Below are 7,443 nucleotides of genomic sequence, written 5' to 3' on the forward strand. Positions count from 1 at the left end.
TTAAGCATTTCTTAGACCCGACTTAGATATGTGCTCCGCCCCCTTTAAGCGAAAAATCAAGAAACCACAAACTGCAGACCGCGAAAAATCCACAAAGAAAGTGCCAAAATGGGGCAAAACGAATTTACTTTGCCATTGGGCCTTAATTAGTACTTTGAGTTAAACTGTCTGCGGTAAAAGTGACTCATTTACAGCCTTCTGTGTGGTCTAAAATCGGATAGTTAATTCACAAGGACTAGGACTTAATTAGCATTCATTATCTAGATATTTCACTTGCTTAACCCTTCACTCACTCACCTTTACTCACAACGATATGCCTATCAGGATGTGGTAAAAATTCAATAAAAGCCGTTTAGTTGCAGAACAAACGTTTGTCTATTTTTAAAATAATTTAAATATGTTCTTTTCGATTGGGACTTCCTATGTTCCTAATAAAAAAAGATATATCGCTAAAAAGATCTACCCGATAACGAAAATCACCCCTATGTTCTGAACCTTTTTTCATACAAGTCACGTGAGCATTTAAAGGGTTAACAAGCCCCCTGAAGAAGCGACCACACAATTAAAAATCATTTGCATATCAAACAATAAAACAAGCACTCCAACAAGAGCCGCAGCAGCCACATACATATACATCGATGACTAAGGATTGGACTGGGAAGTCGGCGAGGGAAAAGTGAAACTCGGCCTGATCCGGCTGATAAGACAGGCCAACTGGAGGGAAGGCCGCCAGCACGGACACACACAAGTAATGGCGCATTAAAAGTCAAAGTCAAAATCAACAAAGCACCGAGATGGCCTAAACAAGATCCTGATAAGGAACCAATACCAATCATGATGGGAAGATGGGATGGGATTGGGGATCGGGGATTGGGGACCCGGCAGCTGCCACCGGCGACGTCCGGCGATTCGGTGATTCGGCGATCTCGACGACAACGTTGACCGCAACAACTTTGTTGCCGCTCGAGAGTTGTTGAACTTAACGCGAAATCTTTCCGTCTGGCCCTGCGCCTGGGAAATTAACTACAGTCAAGCTTCTATATCTTAGGATCAACTGACAGAAGAAAATGTTGTGATAAATCCACCATTCATGTTTCTTTAATTTTTTTGATTTGGAATTTCTATGTTTCTAATCCAATCCTACCATAAAATGGAAATTTTTTGTATTGGATCAAATTTATCCAGATTATAAAACGGTACAGGGTAAAAATATATCAAAAGGTTCCAAGTCAAGAATAATATATGTATCTCTAAATCATTAAAAATGTATTTTAGAAAATTCAAAAATGGTAATAATATTTTTTATAAATATTAATATTCTTAAATAACTCCTAAAAATTTGTTATGGTATGATAACACTCGGTTTTTAGGCTTTGCAATGAAGATGTTGTGGTAAATCCAAAAATTTTGTTCAAAAACATTTTCAAAATGCAACTTACTGCAGTTCTACTGTCTATTGAATACCAAAAAAAGGAATATCTCCTAAACGGCAGCACATTTCGGCAGAGGCCAACTTCCACTTCCAAGTCTGGCAATGTCCGAGACTTCGTATGCATTTTGAAGGAGCTGAGTTGAGTTGAGTTGATCTGAGGTGAGCTGAGCTGAACGGACAGAGATCGTTCGTTCTGGTCGGTTCGGCTGGGTTATCTGATTTTAATTAAACGGCATCGCATAATAAATTATCTTCATTAGGGTTGCTGGGGGAATCGCTGGGATCCCGATCCCGATGCCGATGCCGAAACGAAATGAAACAGTACCGAGTTCGAGTCCGAGGTCTGACGAAATATTCGAACGCTCCACTGGCCGGGCAACCCCCTTACTTTTACGCTCCTGACCAAGAACCCCATCTAAACCCCATTCCTATATGGCCATAAATCAAAACAAACCCATCCGCCGATGCAGTGCGTGTGTTCCACTCCTAGTCGCTCCCCTTTGGCCATCGATCCGCCATGGGCTCATGTTCATTAATGAAAAACCGGACCAACTGTCAAACAGAATCTGCAAATCATTCGACGCGACGGCTGTGCGCCGTTGACAGTTGGAAAAGCGCTGCCGCCGATCCTGGGAAAAATCAACACATGCTTAGATAATAAAAAAAATAATAATAAAATAAAAAAGAACCCAAAGGAAAAAGTGAACACGATAGTGTGGCTAATTGGGATCAGACGAAGATTGAATGTGCTTTCGGTAATAGAATTTAAAATGTATTTAAAAACGTCATTAAATATTTTTAAAATAGTCTTCCAATCCTTAAAATATTTCCAAATACTTTAGAAGACAGAAATTTCGTAGAACATATATGTACATTGTACAATCTTCAATCTTTATCCCATTTATGTTTAGATTATTTTGTGTCCTATGGTATTGTTAGAAAGGGAAAATCATGTATAACTTTATTCACCCGTTCTGAAATTAAATATTAATCTAATGAAATCTTTTCTTTCAACATTTTTTATAGCAGATAACTTGTGTTTATTAAAGAGGAATACTTTGTACAAATCATGTTTTGACAACACTTCTTTGAATCGTCAAGTCGGAGTGGACTATAATGAGTGGTCAACAGGCGTTATCTTTCAGATCGGATATCTTTCCGTAGAATAGTGCTTACGGTCCGAACAAGCCGATCTAACCCCGCGATGAGAGTATCTGGGGGTATGTGGAATCAATCGAGAGAAGATTTAACTGGAAGTGGAGCACAAACCGGTTGCACATGGTCAACTGATTGACGAGTTGCGTACCTCAAATGTGCAGCTAACACGCACACAGGTGCGTGCCCCTCGTCCAGGAGGAACCTCCATCTGTGTGGGTATTTTTATTTATTTTTCTGCTTTTTTTTTATTGTATTTTCTTTTATTTCCATCATCAATAATGGCAGCCAAAGGAAGCGCATGTACATGTCCATGTAGCGCTTAATGATCTTGAAATCGAAGTTGCATTAGCATTGAATGTGCGCATGCGCATGCGCAGCAGTCGCAAAATGTTTCAATTATTTGTAGGCATTCGAGAGATAAAGCGGCAACAACAAATTATGAATAATCGAGTTCATTAATCAAGTGTTAATCTTCATGCATGGTCCGCATTACAGGCCCAAAGCAAAGAAATAATGGGAGATACTCGTACAACACCGAAAATCTAACCCAAAACAGCCTCCAGCCTCCGAGCCGAAATCTCTAATTTATTGCCTTCCTAGCATTTGGCTAATGAAGACATAAAAACCGCAATCAAATTAAATATTTTTCTTCATGGGAACAAAATGTAAGCGGACCGCATTACTCATCCAACATCTTAGTTGGACTGGAAATTGTTTTCGAACCCAATATAACCTTGTCTGGGCCACCAAGTGGAACTAAAGTGTTTGGCGCCCTTTAAACCCTTTGTCTCAATCGAATCGAAGGGAGAATTAAATAATATTCTTCTTTCTATCTAGAACTCTAATGATTTTCTGGTCTGAATTCCATTTTTGAGCTCATATTTTAATTAAGATTTTAGAATACAATTTCGTGCTACATCGAAAGGTGTGAAAATGTAATTTATGGATTAAAGATTGTAAGGGAAAAGAAAATATTTGTAATAATATTTCAAAAATTGAATAATTATTATCAATGGGAGGAAATGTTAAAAGGCGTTACTTTTAATACTTTTAAAAAACTGGTCCTATTTAAGTTTCAAAATCTTTCATACTCTTCATAATCGTTAACGAAAATGACGACTCTCATTAGTTTTTTTTTAATCCAAAACTCCACATCTTTGACCCGAATTTCGCAGCTTAAAAACCGGAATTAACTTCCAATCAAATGCAAATGCTTTGGGAACAAAAAACCGAAAGCAGGAAAATCTCGAAAATTGCAGAGCTAAAGCCGGCGGGCCACGCCCCCTTAAAGCCCAGCTTCCTCATTTCACATAAGTCAAACAAAATGCGCCCTTTGCTCGGCGACTTCGAATTCGCCTCCAGATTATGGCTCCCCTTATTAAGGCCGCATAAACCCAAATTAAATTGTCGAATTAAGGCAACATTTAACGGCGCACCACGGAACTCACAGACGTGCGGCGGCGCAAAGGGAACAAGTTATAAATTTAAATTAAAACATATACAATAAAATGTAAATCTCGCGAAATAATAAACGTCTGCGCAGCGACTCTAAATGATGTAAAGCCCGCACATTTATACTCGAAAGTCCGTCCGTCCGTGGATGTTGGCTAAATGTACGTATAATGCGTCGCGGGGATCAACATGGCCACAATTTGCTGCTCTTGTTGTTGCCACAAATTATATGGTTGGTCCAAAAACTTGCGAATTATGTACGGGGCTCGTGTACAGTGAAATATGAATTACACGCTCGGCGGCGAGGGGGGCCGAGGATCGAGGAGGAATCTTGGCCGGCAAGAAATTAAGTTAAAAATAAAACTCAAGTTGAAGACCAACTCGAAAGGTAACAAAAAAACATGCAGGCCACAACTACTGTAGGTAAACACAAACAATAACAAAAACACGCCAGCAACATCCAAAAAATTTACAAGTCACTGGCACTTACACACATTGCCTTATAGATAGGCATATGGACATGGGGCAGGGCTGCAGAGCAAGTTTGGGTTTCGAGGAGAAGAAGACCTGGAAGGAGTATAAAAAATCAAATTAAACTTCTTACGGATCCCGCTCGGGGTCTTCGAGAAAACATAAAGCTCCCAAAGTCCGAGAACCAGAGCATAGTAAACACAAAAAACCCAAAGCACACACACATGAGGCATAAAACCGAGGCGTCGTTGGTTTTAGAGATGGGTTCGTGAGGAACCCTTTACATGATATACTTATATGATACACTTCCTTTATTTTAAAAAGTATATATGTACATAGAAATTAAAATATATTCAGTATTAAAAGGACCATCTTTTTTAAACTTTTACAATAATATACATAATAGTTTGGTGTATCTTCAAAAATTATTTATCTTTTAAACTTATATCATATGCTTATCTTCAACTAACAAGTCGGCCACACCGAAGTCGGCTTAACAGGCTTACAGCTTTTAATCTTAATACAAACGTTAGTAATTATAATCTTGATAAACTATTCTGTTTTAACTTATTAAGCGTATTAAACATATTAAAATAAATTTAAATGGGTTCCTAACCGTCAGAAAGTTGTAAAAATTTCCCATGTGGTCTCCCATCATTTCAAAGGTGCCATTCACGCTGTCATCCCCATTCTGAACCTCAGCGAGGCGCATAATCCAAAGAACCCAAAGGGGCTCCAAAGAAACATTTGTGAGTCGAGCAAATAACACTTTATTTCATTCATTTAACAGGTTTCATTTATGACCGTCCAACAACACCAACGGGCAGTCCGTCAGTCAGTCAGCATCAGCCTCCGATTCCGATTCCGACTTCTTCTCCTCCGAACTCAACTCCAACTCCAACTCCCATACCATCTCCATCTCCAAGCTACAAACTCCACTTGGCGGCCCAGTGGTCAACGCGATTCAGCCCGGCTGCTGCAGCCCAAGTTGGCGATAGAGCTCGGAGTCAGTGCCAGACTAGGTAATGTTCCCACGAAACAGGTTGTGGGTCCACCTCAGCTCGGCTCGGCGGTCCATGGTCCCAAGTCCGCGGTCCGCGGTCCTGCAACGACGGAACCCGGGGCAGCGGCTCGAGCTGAAGTGTTGCGCCTTCGTGCATGGCCGAGAGCTATGGGCCACCGCCACTCTGGCTTCGGACGGGCTGGGCTCGCTTCTTTTAGTTCAATGGGTACTGCTGCCTTACATGGGTATATCTGTTAAATCAAAAAGATGTAACAGAGAACAAATTTGTACTTAAATATGTATTATCTAAGAGTTAAACCTTACAAATTAAACAAAAACTTACCTTACCAAAAATTATTAAAAATCGAATGGTATTTTTTATAAACAATTAACGTTTTTTTTCCGTCTCTAAACTTTAATTTATCTAAATTCAGCAAGATACCCCTTCCAAAGCAAAGTTATAATCTCAAATAGGTTTTTTAAATCAGTCAGTGCTAAATTAAACCACTTTTGACATGTTTTTTAAGGCTTTATACTTCAACTGAGAACTAAGAACCCAAATAAAATCTATATGATTATGTATGTTGACTTAAAAATGACTTAGCAACAAACCTTAAGAATTATTCCGCTTTCCAATCTGGTTCCCTTAAATCAAATTAGGAAGACTTATTTTAGGTCTTATAGGATTGTTTCGAATTTTTACTGTTCTTACTGTCAAATATTTTAACCTTTTAGAAATTAGTGTTATTATACGTAACTTACTAAGTTCCAAAAGATAAGGGATTTTCCATTTCTTTTTTATTAAAAAAGGTCTATTAATATTACTAAAGAAAAGTAAGAACCTCTGAAAGGGGATGTTAGGGACTGTAATTATTATTGTTATTATTGTGTAATGAGCAATCCCATTGCCTAGACCCTCTCCTCAACGTTCTTGCCAGTTTTTTATTTACAGCTATGTGCGAGTCGGGCCGAGTGAATATGGCCATGGGCAAGGCAATGCAAGCGAAGTGGAGTCAGGGCTGCCACTGCAACTTGAAGGGGCGAGGAAGCTGCAACTGCAACTGGAAGTTGGTAGCAGCACCTGGGGCTGGGTTTCGGCCAGGTCCGCTGATCCGCCGCTCGCACTTACTGCCGATGGCAGCGCCAAATCAAAATCTGTGCACAATTATGGCCTACACATCTGGCCAGTAAGCCAACCAGCCAGCCAGCCAGCCAGGTCGGAATGGAATGGTATAGTATAGTATAGTATGGATCGGGTACGGTACGATGCTCGTGCTCCTCATAAATATTTAACGAGTTTCATTTTTAGCCAGCATTGTCTGCGGCATTTGCAGCATTCGCCGCGCCATTAGAAGATGCGGACGCAGACGCCTCATGAGCTCCCAATTAGTGTAGGATTACATATTTGTAACCCGATCCTGTGGCATTGTAACCAAATTGGAACATATAAATTATGGACAAATTCGGCGGGAAGCCGAGCCGGATAAATGATGGGTATTACAGCGGGGGCTGATGGTGAATTATAAGTTAATTTAAAGCATTAAAATTGGAAATTAAATCGCAATGAATCATCATAAAAAGAAAAAACGGAGCGAACGCTGTTCGATTTAACGCCCCGGAACGAGATATTCCATCTGGCTGGCGCACATTGTTAGCAAACAAATTTCATTGTACCTGGGAAAACCTATTTGTTGTGCTTACATATCTTCAGCGCAATCCATCAAAAAGAAAGGGGCTCCGAGGAGCAGCGGGTTGTCCGCCGTCCCTCAAAATCCCTCGATTCCAAAATACCGCTGCCCATTAATTTATTGTTGTTATTACGGTGTGCTGGTAATCAACACGTTCCTTCGATGACCTTGCACTATACGACCATCGATCGTGTGATAAATCGAACGGAAATCATTAATAATCAGGCAAAATCAAAAGC

This window comes from Drosophila subpulchrella, chromosome 3R (genome assembly GCF_014743375.2).
Source record: "Drosophila subpulchrella strain 33 F10 #4 breed RU33 chromosome 3R, RU_Dsub_v1.1 Primary Assembly, whole genome shotgun sequence".
Lineage (NCBI taxonomy): Eukaryota > Metazoa > Arthropoda > Insecta > Diptera > Drosophilidae > Drosophila > Drosophila subpulchrella.